This window comes from Delphinapterus leucas, chromosome 10, assembly GCF_059928025.1.
Source record: "Delphinapterus leucas isolate spDelLeu-1000000601 "Yukka" chromosome 10, BTC_Dleu_Yukka2, whole genome shotgun sequence".
NCBI lineage: Eukaryota > Metazoa > Chordata > Mammalia > Artiodactyla > Monodontidae > Delphinapterus > Delphinapterus leucas.
The window spans coordinates 19,921,355-19,936,314 of record NC_143138.1 but is presented as its reverse complement, the minus strand read 5'-3'; the positions used below and the strand labels follow the sequence as shown (position 1 = coordinate 19,936,314).

Genomic DNA, 14,960 nt, shown 5'->3' with positions numbered 1-14,960 from the left:
CAAAAAATGACATGTACTTTGGTTTATTATTCAAAGAATAACAAATCAACATTACCCACAAGCAAATTTCAATACTAGCTGCTTTTAGATAAGATACACTGTGATACCTATTACTGGAGATCATTTGTAAAATAAAGTACAAAGGAGACATAAAAAATTCTGTAATCCACCATCTAGATAGAACTATTATTAACACTTTGAAGTATGTCTTCCTAGACTTCTGTTTACATACATATTTGTATAAAATAATTGGGGTAATATTATGTAAATAAGATTTTGGTAATCTTCTTTCAATTAATATAATACCATAAAAATGTCCCCATGATAATAAAAATTCCTCAAAAACTAGATTTTTCACATGGTAGCTATAATATTTCATCATACAAATGTATCAAAACCTATTGACATCACTTTCTAATTGTTCACTAGAATTAACATCTTTCTACAATTATTGTCTACACCTCTGATCATCTTCATAGAAAAGATTTCTTTAAGTATGATACTAGGGTATAAATCAAAGGTTATAAATATTTTTAAGTCTCCTGACACATACTGCCAAATTGCCCTCCTTGAAAGTGGTAACAGTTTATCCTGAGAGTGTAACAACTTTACAATTTAGCTTTGCTACCTATTAGAGTATTTGTGTTAAAAATATACACATTGGTCAAAAGTGGTACAATTTGGACATCAAGAGGAATAATGCCTGCTGTTGGTTGAAATACATTAAATATATAACAATCTTGAATTCATAATGAAACACACACAAGCATTGGCCACCTTTGGAAGTTTCTAGGACACTAATTTATTATCCTAAAAATATGTTTTAAATAAATAAATTACACATTTTTCCTTTCTTCCCTGTATGAACTGTACTTCAAACTAAATAAATAGATCATGAGGGAATCACAGCTAATAAATGTAGAAGGAATAACCGAATTTATAAAATTACCATTTTGCAATTCTCGTGAAATAATGGATAGAGACAGTGATCATCAGTGGATGTCTAAACTATCAATGAGAAGTTTTGGGGGAACTTTATAATGTAGGGATCCAGCTGACATCACATGAACCCACCAACTGATCTTAACGTCATAGCTGGTCATTAGTGCCTGGGGCTTTGATGGAAATAGGAAACATACAGCATCACCTCTGAGTAGTCTTACCAAAAAAAAAACTGAACTGGAATCTAATCAAGATCTCATCTAATCTAAACCTTATAAACTACTAGTTTATAGACAACAAGGAATAGAGGAACAAATTAAGCCACATCATGAGGAAGTAATCAGCCCAAACTAGAATGTGGAAAATTCTACAGGACAAATTTTCAACCAATAAATAGCGTTTGTTGGCTAAAATGCTGGGGATGAAATCAGTGCTGGGGGTGATGAAGGGAAGTTCTGTGCAGAAGAATCCCTGCTTTAAAAAAAACTGGAGAAAAAGTAACAGAATAAGAAATTCTTATAACACAGTGGAAATCCAATATAGTCCAATGAGTACTATATACAAACTCTCTTTTTTGGTGGTAGATTATTCTGTATATTATTGAGTTTGCTTCAGCCAGAATTCTAAATGTTTTCTCTGTTTATGATTTTCTGGGAACATGTATCAGTTTGCTATTTTAACGTAAAGCATTAATATGAAGCCTTCTGAGCTAGTCAAGATTTCTTACTGTATTTGAAATAACAAGCCTAGTTCAAACATTTAGGGTAGTGACCACCAGGTGGTGCCACTTTATAGTTTTTCTCAACCCAACATAAAACATTTCTTCAGAAATTAATAGAAAGAAGCAAGGACCTAACACATTATCCACTCATATAATTTTTCTAGAAAAGCATAGCTCCTCATTAAGTAATTTTGTATAATGATCAATTTTTAACCTACTGGCAAACCTAAATCTCTGTTACGGGTCGCTGTCACTAAACACAACTGTCATTTAAGGATTGTTCAACTAAACTTTTTTTTCTTAAGGAGAACATTTAGCTTTCTCTCACCTTTGGAGTTTTCTCAGGATTTATGTATATTTGACAACTTTATTTCCTGCTTTACAGTAGTGAAATTACATTTCTTTCTTCCCTATTAGAATGTGAGCTTCTTGGGGACAAATATGATTTTATTTCTCTTTGTAATTTTGTGCTTGGCAATGTTTGGTTCCTGGTAGATGCTCAGCATATGTCCACAGAAAGAAACGATAGAATCAGGAAGGGTATGAAGTGCACCCGTGAGTTTACATTTTATAATTCTGTCCTCTACCCGTCGTTACTATCTTTCTTACCAATATGGGATATTCTTTCCACTTCTCCAAGTAATAGCTCTTCTGGCTAAATCAGTTATAATTGTCGTCTACTACATAGTGGTCTGCAGAGAAAAAGCAATAAGTAAACACCACCACACACTTGTGTCTGCACCTTGATTTTTTTCAGTACCAACAAGTCTTTATGCATTCATTGTATTTTTTCAGGGCAAAAAGAGGGGAGAGGGAGAGAGTTGGCATGTTTTACAAAATGACAGAAGGGAAAGGAAGTACCCAGTAGAGTGAAATCAACTATTAAGTAAATATCCTCCAGTAATGGGGTCAGGAATGAAGGGAAAGAGAAGGGAATGACCAGACATACTTTTCCATCCTCTCTCCATTCCTCCCTCACCATAAATTCAAACATTTTGGTTTCTAGTAGTAAACATAGTTGTACATTCATTTGCCTCCTATTTTGTGGCCACTTTGACATAAGTTTCTTGCAGCCATATAAGAATTCCCGAATGACATATACATATTCATCTTCCTTTTCTCCGTCTCCCACCCCCACTTTTTAAGCCCTGACACCCCTCTGTCCCCACTTCTGTCTACCCTAGATTGGAGATTAAATAGGTTTGGTCCATCCAAGTATAGTAGAACGTGTGTTTCATGTGAATTACAGCAAGAAATTGTACTTGACCAGGAGGATTGGGCAAGAGGGTAGCAGTGGTCCCAGTTTCTTCAGATTTTCCACACAAATGGTTCAGGAATCATCACAACAAGATACAAATATGTATGTTTGTGTGGATTGGCTGGGGGACACACCTTGTTTTTTGAAGTTTTAGTTTCTTTCTAATCAGTGGTTTCTCCAGCAACACACTTCTAAGTCACTGAATCGTATTTCTTGAAAAATAATTGATTTTTAGTTTCAAAACCAGATGCTGCTCCACCATGGCAGCTTCTCACAAAAGAATCCTTAATTCTATAAACAATTTTAGAATATCAGTAAATAGAATTAAACTGTTTTAAAATAGAATTATATGATAGCTTCCTCACTTACTCCAATAAACCAGTCATTTTCTTGGGTGTTGGATTATTACATTTTTGTTACTGTGGTAGTCAGAATAATGGCCCCTTAAAGAAGTCTTCTCCAATCCCTGCAACTGGTTACATGGCAAAGGGGAATTAAAGTTGCAGATAGAATTGATGTTGCTAATCACTAACCTTAAAATACGAAGATTATCCTGTATTATCTAGGGGTCCAATGTATTCATAAGGGTCCTTATAAAAGGGAGCTGGAGAATCAGAGTCTAAGGGAAAGACTGAAGATACTGCTTGGCTGGCTTTGATGATGGAGGTTGGGTCCACAAGCCAAGGAATGCGAGTGGCCTCTAGAGACTAGAAAAGGCAAGGAAAAGGTTTCCTCTTAGGGCTTCCAAAAGAAAAACAGTCCCACTGACACCTCAATTTTAGGATCTCTGACTTCCAGAATAAGTTTCTGTTGTTTAAGCCACTAAATTTGTGGTAATTTGTTATAGCAGCCATAGGACCCTGATACAGTCACCAAATACTTAAATTCAATCCATGTCTTCCCTTGATATTATGAAATTACTTATATGTGTAGCTCATCCTACTTGTTGACAACCCTTATTACTTACAGGTTTTAAGCAGAAATGTGTGTGTTAAGTATACTACTAGTAACCAAAATATCAATTTCAACTCCCCAAAGAACTATTCCTATCATGAAGCCATCTAAATACTTTACAGTAAATTTAGTTTTTCTTTTGAAACCAATGCAAACGCATGGGGCTTTGCCAGTGTCCACACTTCCTCTCTCTGTTGGTTTCTGCATTCCCATCTATCACTAAACTGACAGGGGTTTACTGGACTCCTACACTGCAATCACCACTATCCTGAATTAAAACACAAGAATGGCAGATCACAACCCCGGCCCTCCAGGAGTTTACTATTTGGTTACTATTCAATGTCATGACCAGATTAAAGAACAAGTAAGAGCTAAAACCAAGGGCTCTGGTTAGGGGTGAGGGGCATGGCCAGGTGAAATCAGTGGACTGGAAGAGGGGGCACCTGAGTTATGTCTTAAAGAAAGGACTTAATTTGAATGCACACCAAAGAGAAGAAAAGCTGAAGAGCATCGGCAAGTGTGTGCATGACTGTGAACTCAAAGCCTTTGAGCAGGCAACATAAATAAGTGGGCAGTCTAGGTGTCAGACATTAGAGAGTAGAGAGGACTGTGGCAAACTACAGAGCTTTTGCTCTGACTAGAAGGTGTTTATTTCATTTCTTTTAACATGGTGCCAGCCTGTATTACCCCAAAAAATGTCTTCCAGCTGACCAGATGCCAGTTTGAAATCTCTGGGAGAGGCAGGCAAATTCCTTAGCTCTTTTTCCCCATAGAACCTATCAGTCTACCATGTCAAAGAGTAATACCTACAGGGTGACACCCCAAGAAGATATATACAATGAGGAGATCTTTATCCCTAGGTTCTTTCTGGAATTGTTTTTTAAAGACCCAGAATTAAAATTGAAATCAGTAAATATTTTTTAAATTACAAGATAGAAAAGCACAACTGAAAGGAGACAGTTTGACATTTTAAGGTCAGAGCTTATTTGATGAGTGTTCATGATTATAAGAAGAAAAAGAGTGATGAATCAGTTGAAGGGACTTTATTACCATTAGAAATGGAAGTTTTAGTCATGCATTGCTTGTGAAGCTCACTCCATCTCTAGTTACTACATGTTCCTGGATCCGTGTCATTCAACAATCAAACACTTTATTTGCCTTTCTTCTCTTTCCTCTTAGGTGTTTCAGCGGCAATTAAGTCATGCTGTGGAATGCTTATTGCAATAGAAAATGTCATGAAAATTGAACATACAGCTAATTTTACTTCTCATGAATAGAGTCCCTGTGGTTTCCCTTCAAGACTAATGGAGGGGATACATTCCATCCTTATTCTCTATTTTAAATCATGAAGATCTACCTAAAAGGATCCAGCTTCCACTTAGTCTAAATTTTTCATCATTGTGGTTTTATTTCAGACAGTTCCATTCCATTGTTGATGCCATATGCCTCGGGAAGTACTGGAGTGAATAGCTATTTATTATTTATTTTTAACCTGCGTTTCAAACCATGATTAACCTCGCTTTCTGTAGGCCTGTGAAAGACCACGTCCTCCTCCAGCTCCATTTCCAGTATATAAGCGTGCCCTACAAAACCTCCACAGAAAACTAGGGAAATTTATTTCTGGGAGGAATAAGCAAGAGAGGCACTTCCTTTTCCCCTCAATTACTATAATAATGTTTGACATCAATTAGTAAGCAGAGTTTGAAAAGGAAATGAGAATCTGGTAAAAGTGACCAGTTGAATTGTCCTGAAGTTAACACAGAGTGGGGAAGATCCTACGAATTTTCCACTGGCTTATAAATATAACAGAATCTAAAAGGGCAACATGCCTGCTAGAGCCGTATAAAAGACAGAACACATTTCATTAGGCTACATGGATGATGCAGCCTTTCACTTCCCATCCCATCTTATCAGGAAGGTTTTGTTATTTTGTGCTCATTTCAGAAGCTGATGTGTAAATGGTGTGTATGTCTGTTGCCATGACAACCCAGCAGCAGTTGGCCTGGGCTTCTTAACAGAGTATAAATGTGCTCTGGAAGAGATGCTGTCAGAATTTGCCAGACTATTTTCCCTCCTGGATTCACACAAAAGGTTTAGAAGGTTCCTAACTGCATTTAGAGGAGAGACAGGCTGAATTTAGCGTTTGGCTAACACGAATGATGAATTTCAAAAGCTCTGATCCCCTGCTGAAGTAATCGTGTTCCAGTCTATCATTTCAGTACTTTGGGGGCAACTCTATATAATTAAAGAGAAGGACCAAGTATAAATGCAGCAAAAAATCTTGATGATTACCGGAACTGAGGCTTTTGTTGACTTTTAATGTGACTCATAACTATCTCTGCATTTAATAAGAGGTCATTGTGACTGCCTGTGTTCTTATTCCTATTTTGTTTTGTCAAATTTGTGTGTAGGTGCTGTACCAAAAGAGAAAAAAAAAAAACCCAAACCAACGCAAGCCAAGTGCATGATCCCACAGGCCCCTCTCCACACACTTGCTAGGTCTTGTTTTTCCTTGTCCTTGGTGACCAAAAGAATTCAACCCAGAGCATTTTGTGCCAAGTTACACACAATTGTCAATTATTTAGGGATGGATGGACTACACTTTGGAGTTCTTCCAGTCCTTCATTTTTTCTCTTTGCCTTCCCCGCTATCTGCCAGATCTCCTTCAGAGTACAAATAAAGGAAGTGAAACACAAATTAATCCAACACTTCTCAGCAGCTTTCAAAAGGATTTTATTAGGAAGATGGGATCTAGTTAAATGAGATGTGGGTATTATCTGTGCTTTATACCAACCCGGTCTTCAGAATCATGAGTAATCTCTAGTCAACTCTACTTACAGATAACTTCTGTTAGTTACTTCTTTATTCCATTAAAGTAGCTCAGAAAGTCAAATAAATACCAGATTTTAAAAAAAGAAACCTTCATACATCTGAAAAGGTGAGTGCTATTGAGATAGTCAGGTATAAACGTTTACAGGAAATTTCAAGGTGATCATAGTTTCATTTGGATCCTAGTTACCAGTTACAACTTGATCCATTGACAGAAATATTAACTACACTAGGATTTAGTCACAAATGTCTGGCGTGTCTTTAAAGAAGCAGTTTAAACCTAATGAACATTAGTTCCATCAACTGTAAAATAAGGGAGTAGGGAAACAATAGTTCTGAGGGCCACGCCAGGTCCATCGTTCTCTTTCCTTCTGGGAATTCTGGAAAACCTAAGCCCCAAATGTGCTGATACATTTTAATGAATTAGAGTTAAAAAAAATATAGGCATACATCAGAGATAATTGTGGGTTCGGTTCCAGACCACTGCAATAAAGCATATATCTCAGTAAAGAGTCACACAAATTTTTTTGTTTCCTGGTGCATATAAAAGTTATGTTTCCACTAGACGGTAGCCTATTAAGTGTGCGGTAACATTTTGTCTAAAAAAACAATGTGCATACCTTACTTTAAAAATACTTTATTGCTAAAAAATGCTAATCATCGTCTGAGCCTTCATCAAGTCGTAATCCTCTTGTAATAGTAATATCGAAGATCACTGATCACACATCAGCATACAAATATAATAATAGTAACGAAAAAGTTTGAAATATTGCAAGAATTACCAAAATGTGACAGAGACATGAACTGAGCAAACCCTGTTGGAAAAATATCAACAATAGACTTGCTTCCTGCAGGGTCGCTACAAACCTTCGATTTGTAAAAAAATGCAATACCTGCAAAGTTCAATTAAACAAGGTCTGCCTGTATTAGGATTAGCAATAAGAGAGAATCACTTAAAAAATTAACAATGAAGCTCTTTCCAGCCCTATATGCTAGGCTTGCTCCCCTCAACCCACCTCTACCTCCATCTCCTTACCTAACCCTACCCTGCAATGTTTGAAATAAGAAGCCAGTGAAGAAACTGCATATTTCTGGTTTGAATTATTAACTTACTTAAATTCAGGGTGACCATCTGCTACAGAAGGGATTTTAACATGGAGTGGGAGGTTAAATCAGATGAACTCCAGGTACCATTTTAATACTCACTTTCTGATTTGAAATTCAAATTTGAAATTTTGATATTAATTGTACAAAAGAACCAGGGCACAGACCACTTAGAGCCTAGATCACACACTTGTGGTCTGTGGTTGGAACTCAGCCCACAAATGCTTTGTTTGGCCTGCACAAGTGATTTAAATTTTTTTAAAGTTTCGTTCCCAGCATTTTAAAAAATGAAGAGTTTACATTAAAAAAAAAAAATCCAGTTTTCCAGCTTCTATTACCACTGGAAAGTGGCTGCCCTACTTAGGCGAGGCAGCTGCTTCCCACACTGTTCACCACCATCCCCACCACACTGTGTCCTCATTCATCCTCCCCGCCCTGCCCTGCCCTGCCCTGTGGACAAGGGAGCTGTAGATGCTTGATTTACTGGCTGGTCAAGGACCACCTGCTGGCTTCAGACCACCATTGAAGAACCACTCTACCAGGAGAAAAATCATTGAGCTTTCAGAGAATATGACCTGAGTATTATCCAATCAAAAGTTAGAGCTTCCTATTGGGGAACTGTACTTATTTAATAATTTTTTTTTAAAAAAAGGGAGAGGAAAAATGAAAAAGCAATCTGAACATAGATGACAGATATTCAGTAGGTGGGATGCTCTTTCTGCATATCCTGATGGAACACCTCACTCTGTGCCAGAGAGCTGTCTGCAGATGCTCACCTTTCTGCACAAAAGGAGAGGAATAAATCAAAGGTTTCCAGTGTGGGCTTCCCTGGTGGTGCAGTGGTTGGGAATCAGCCTGCCAATGCAGGGGACATGAGTTCAAGCCCTGGTCCGGGAAGATCCCACATGCTGCAGAGCAACTAAGCCTGTGCGCCACAACTACTGAGCCTGCGCTCTACAGCCCGTGAGCCACAACTACTGAGCCAGCAAGCCTAGAGCCCGTGCTCCGCAACAAGAGAAGCCACTGCAATGAGAAGCTGGTGCACCACAACGAAGAGTAGCCCCCACTCACCGCAACTAGAGAAAGCCCGCACGCAGCAATGAAGACCTAACGCGGCCAAAAATAAATATAATTAAATAAATAAATAAATAAAAAAGGTTTCCAGTGATTGGCAATGCAGTGCTTCATAATCAGACCACCCTCTGTTGATAAGAGAATAAGTGGTGGTCCCGGACCTCCCCCTCTATGGATGCAGGGATTGTGCATTCTGGGGTTTTCTAACAGCTTTATTGAGATATAATTCACATACCATAAAATTTGTCCTTTTAAAATGGACAATCCAGTGATTTTTAGCCTATTCACAGAGTTGTACAGCCATCACCACTAATTGCAGAATATTTTCATCACCCCCAAAAGAAACCCTTTTCCCGTTAGCAGTCACTCCTCATTTTTCCCTCCCCCTCCTCCTCCTGTAGCCCTAGGAAGCCACTAATCTGCTTTCTATCTCTATGGATTTGCATATTCTGGACATTTCATATAATACAATATGTGTCTGACTTCTTTCACTTAGCATGATGTTGTCAAGTTCACCTGTGTAGTAACATGTGTTAGTACTTCCTTTCTATGGCCAAATAATATTCCATTGTATGGATAAACCGCCTCATGTTTATCCATTTTAAAGTTGATGGACATTTGAGTTGTTTTCACTTTTTGGTTATTACGAAAAATTCTGCTACTTGTACAAATTCCTGTACAAGTCTTTGTGTGTACATAACGTTTTCATTTCTCTTGGAGTGGAATTGCTGGATCATATGGTAATTCCATATTTAACTTTTTGAGGAACTACCAAATTGTTTTCCCTGATGGCTGCACCATTTTACATTCCCATCAGCAATGTATGTGTGAGGGTTCCAACTTCTCCATACCCTTACCTACACTTGTTATTGTCTGTCCTTTTTAGTTTAACCATCCTAGTGGGTGTGAACTAGTATCTCATCGTGGGTTTGATTTGCATTTGTCTAGTGACATATGGCTTTAATTATCTTTTCATGTCATCTTTTTATTGGCCATTTGTTTATCTTCTTTGGAGAAATGTCTATTCAAATTTCCTCCCACTTCTAAAATTAGCTTATTTGTCTTCTTATTGTTAGCTGCAAGAGTTCTCTATATATTCTGGAAACAACTTCCTTGTCAAATATATAATTTGCAAATATTTTCTCCCATTCTGTAGGGTCATCTTCTTGTTTTCATAAAAATGTCCTTTGAAGCACAAAAGTTTTTAACTTGGTGAAGTCTGATTTATCTACTTTTGTCACTTTTGCTTTCAGTGTCATATCTAAGAAACCTTTACCTAATCCCGAGTCACAAAGAATTACTCCTAAGTTTTCTTTTAAGAGTTTTTTTGCATTAACATTTAGGCCTATGGCCCATTTTGAGTTAGTTTTTGTATGCGATATGAGATAGGGGCATGAAGTCTGGTTTTATAGTTTATAGAACTTGTTTCATGTGACTTATGCTTCAGGCTGTGCTTTATTAAGGAGTGCAAAATATGAAAGTGTAATGTGCTTGTAGATCTTATCCTAAGGAAAAAAGCTTTCCTCAGATCCTCAGTGTGATACAGAATGATATCATGCAATTAACCTCATGCATTATAGTGTAATATAGGTCAACCGGCGTTTCCTGATAACCTTTTACTTTGCAGAAGAGCAGAGTAAAATGTGGCTGTATGATTACGTGATATTTGAGAGTTCAGATGAAAGATCCAAAGTCATGTGGCAGTGATGCACGGAGTCCTGGCCATCCCTGCCTCATTCCAGGTATCTCACCCAAAGATTCAAAGGCTGGGTACTGGGAAACTGCTCCTCTCTGCGAGATTCTTTTGACTCCTAAATCCATGTTCGTGTGTGTATGTAAATATGTATGTGTGTATACATGTGTATATACATATGGGTGGGAGGGTTGTATGTATACACATATCCATGTGTGTATATGTATGTGTGTGTGTGCACTCAATTCCCAGCATAAAATAGTAAATTGTGTAATCATTTCTGCTGACATTTTCATCCAGCCTTGAACAGCGAAAGACTGTGTGCTCTTGGCTTCTCACTTGCTTGGAGACAATTGAACACCTCCACCGCCCCCAGCCCAGGAATTGTAGCTCTTCTTTAGTCTGTTTTTCTCCCAGAAAATACTCATGGAGAATTTCTGGAATTCTCCTCTTTGTTAATAATCTTGGTTATCTCCTGCGTGAGATAAACTTTATGGGAGAGCCTGAGAATGTTACCACTGTTTCAAAGATGGTTTCTGCAGGAAAGCCTATATGCATTCCAAACAACTGATTTACAAACTTTTGGAATTCAACTTATTCACAACCTAGGGGCTATCTGAGTGGTGACTAGTTTTATGGTTTCTTACTCTTCTTTGAGTTTCATGGTTTTGAACAAAGTTCAATTGAAGTTAAAACTGAGGAAATGCTTCCTACTAAGTCATGGGTATTTTCCTGAACCTTGGAATCTGGCAGAAGTGAATGTTTCTGAGGAAATTTGGCCTTCAGAGTCTTAAGATGACTTCTAAGAGATCCCTTTTGCTTAATCAAACAAATTAACACCTCAGGCTGGAGTGTCTACGATTGAGCCACTGGAAGAGGGCAAGTGAATTCAGAGAAACCATTAATAAAGATGAAGATTGGGGCTTCCCTGGTGGTGCAGTGGTTAAGAATTGGCCTGCCAATGCAGGAGACACGGGTTCGAGGCCTGGTCCGGGAAGATCCCACATGCTGCGGAGCAACTAAGCCCATGCGCCACAACTACTGAGCCTGCGCTCTAGAGCCTTCGAGCCACAGCTACTGAAGCCCATAGGTGCCTGTGGTCTGCAACAAGAGAAGCCACAGCAATGAGAAGCCTGCGCACCACCACGAAGAGTAGCCCCCGCTCGCCGCAACTAGAGAAAGCCCGCGCACAGCAACAAAGACCCAACGTAAACCTAAATAAATTTATTTTTTAAAAAAAGATAAAGATCGATAGGCAAAGAAGCACACGGTAAAGAATGTTGTATTTTGTCTGACCTGTCACAAGGAAGCTGGTCTTCTCTTGTTTTTGACACTGGCCCTAGTAAACGGCACTTCCCCTTGGGCTCCCTACTGCTAATGGCCTCCTTCCCCCCATGAGGCCAACGTTGCTGGCGCTTTCTAAGCTAAGACCCTGCACATTAATCAGAGCTCCATTCACTATTTGTGCTGCCTTCCCTGAGGTGAAGCCATCCTGAATCTCTGTCCTGATTCCATCCTTATGAAGCGACACGAGCTCAAGCAAATTATTTAACCTCTCTCTGCTTCCACTTTCCCATATACCAAGTGGAGGTAGTACCTGCGCCACTTGGAGAGCAGAGCTTCTCCATCCTAGCTGTCTGGTAGAATCACCAAAAGATTGTTTGTTTTAAATATCAGTACCTGAGCCCACACCAAGTAATTACATCAGTGTCGATGGGGCTGGGGCCTGGGGAAGAATATTTTTTGAAAGCAACCACGCTAGAGACCACGGTTCTGGCGAAGTCTGTTAGATGGGCTTATGAAAAGTGCCTTGATGCCTATAAATCACTACACAAATTAAAGACAGAATTTTTATCTTTTACTTCCATTAAACTGACCCTCGTGGAATGTGGACTATATGTCCTAGAGGGCACTGTTCTAGAGGAGGCAAAGGGGCCTAAAACCTGATCCTTGACGTTGGGAATTTACCAGACTAGTGGTTCACCATACAGTGGAGGAGATGTGTGTTATCTTGTAATCGTGTATTATAAAGTGTAACACAATCAGGTCGTGGTTAAGTGACCACGCCCAGCCACTGCTGCTGTCGGTTGTACCTCTCTGCTTATCAGCATCTCAGTAGACTGAGCATCCAGATGGTCCTCAGGACAAAGGCCATGTCTTATCTACCTGGTACCCCAGCAGCCAGCACAGTGCCCTGCACTGGGAATGAATAAAGTGCTGGTGGGACCCAAAGGAGGAAGAGAGGGAAGGTCACTTCTGCTCGGGAAGACGGGCCAAGGCTTCATAGCGGAACTGACATTTCCACTGGGCCTTCAATGGATGGTTTAGGACTTTCACAGAGAGTGGGGTGTGATGGGCTAGGGGAGGGGGTGACCAGAGAAGAGGAAGAGCAAATGTACTGGGATGTATGATATGTTCAGAGAGGGGCAGGCAGGCCCAGGAACAAGAAGACAAGGAACAGGTGTGAGTGACAGGAAGCAGGACTGTGAAGGACCCTGAAGGCCACACAAAGCAGCTGGAACCTCGTTCTCTACACTTGAGATCGGGGAGCTGCCCGGAAGTTCTGAGCAACTCGTGCCGGGGTCATCGAGAGCTGGGGAGGATGGCAGAGGCCGAAGTGGTGAAGGTGGAGGGGAAGCTGGGGAGATGAAGCCAGGGAGACCAAGTAGCACATAAAGGAGTGGAGGGTCTGAGAGCAGGTGGGGAGGGGAACGTGGCGGGGAGCCGTGGGACTTGGCCAAGAGCAGGAAGGAACATCCTCGGGTGGGACAGGTAGTGCACAAACAAGAGGCATGGTTTGTATCGAAAAGCAACTTTAGGGCTTCCCTGGTGGCGCAGTGGTTGAGAGTCCGCCTGCCGATGCAGGGGTGACACGGGTTCGTGCCCCGGTCCGGGAGGATCCCACATGCCACGGAGCGTCTGGGCCCGTGATCCATGGCGCTGAGCCTGCGCGTCCGGAGCCTATGCTCCGCAACGGGAGAAGCCACAACAGTGAGAGGCCCGCGTACCGCAAAAAAAAAGCAACTTTATTTTCTCCCACTGTCCCTTTGAACTTTATTGGGGAGGGGGGAGGGGGCCCATTGTTTCTGGCTAAGACGAGGCAGCCCCTGCGTGACTTTTCTGGTTACGCTCGGACAAAGCCTCTCTAGTCACTTTTAGTTACAGAACAGGCTCAATTTGGGAATGAAAATGTCCAGTCTCATGGACTAGTCAGAACTCGGAAGAGACAAGGGGCTGGGGCAGCTCTTACTTTGGCTTTGGCTGTTTGAGCTGCTCACCGGGAGCACTTCAGGGATTCCCTGCTGGCCTGTCTCTGCAGCACTCCGCTCCTTCCTCAACCCTGGGCAGGCGTTAGGCAGTGCATCCCAGCCACTTTCCTCCCTCTGCCTTGCTCTCCAGGTAAGCCTGTTGGACAGACGACCCCACACCTTCACTGTCTCCCGGGTGACCCACACTGGTCCCAGGGAAACCCTAACGCACCCCTTGTCGCCACTGTCTCTGGGAGGGAGGGTCCCACAGCAGCATTCTCCTGCCTCAGCCTCCCAGTCTGTCCTCCTGAGTCCTTCACTTGCCCTTGGATTTCTATACCCTCTGGCCCTCTCAACTTCCCAGATAGGGTCGGACCTCAGCCTTTGACCTCAGTCAGCCTCAGCCTTTGCAGGGGTGCATAAAGCAGTAGTCGTCTGTGTGTCCCAACAGCAAGAAACACATTCTGAAGCTCTCCAGTAGGTACACTTGAAGCCCCTTCCACCAGGCTGTGGTTGGAAGTTGCACCCACCCCCTCCCCTAAAAGGGGGAAAGGGAGGAGACCCACAAAGGCCAACAGCTCCCCTAGAGCTATCCCTTTGCCCATCTCCTCACCAAATCCCCTCTGCACCCTGACCCATCTCTGTCAACTTGATCCTTGGAGCAGACATCAGAGAGGATGCTTTCTTTGGAAAACTCTCTCCCGCTCACTTTGCTATTTGAAATCTCTTGTACTAGTTTCCTATGGTTGCTGTAACAAATTACCACAAACTTAAAACAACATGATTGTATTATCTTACAGCTTTGCAGGTCAGAAGTCTGAAATGGGTCTTATGGGGCTAAAATCAAAGACTGTATTCCTTCTGGGGATTCTAGAAGAGTCTGGGTTTTTTATTTGTTTGTTTGCTTTTTCCAACTTCTAGAGCCACATTGGCTCAGGGTTGCATCATTCCAAGCTCTGCTTCTGTCCTCTCCCCTCCTTCCCTGACTGACCTCTCTTACAAAGGCCCTTGTAATTACATTGGACCCACCAGGATAACCCATGGCAAACTCCCCATCTCAAGATCCTTAACTAAATCACATCCACGAAGTCCTGTTTGCCATGGAAGGTAACATATTCACTGGTCCTAGAGATTAGG

At 41.0% G+C, this 14,960-nt stretch overlaps 1 protein-coding gene across 3 annotated transcripts in view; it reads left to right on the top strand.

The window, feature by feature from the left end:
- Positions 1-14,960, top strand: part of RIPOR2 (RHO family interacting cell polarization regulator 2) — a 210,885-nt gene that overhangs the window by 18,024 nt on the left and 177,901 nt on the right. The window lies entirely within an intron of this gene.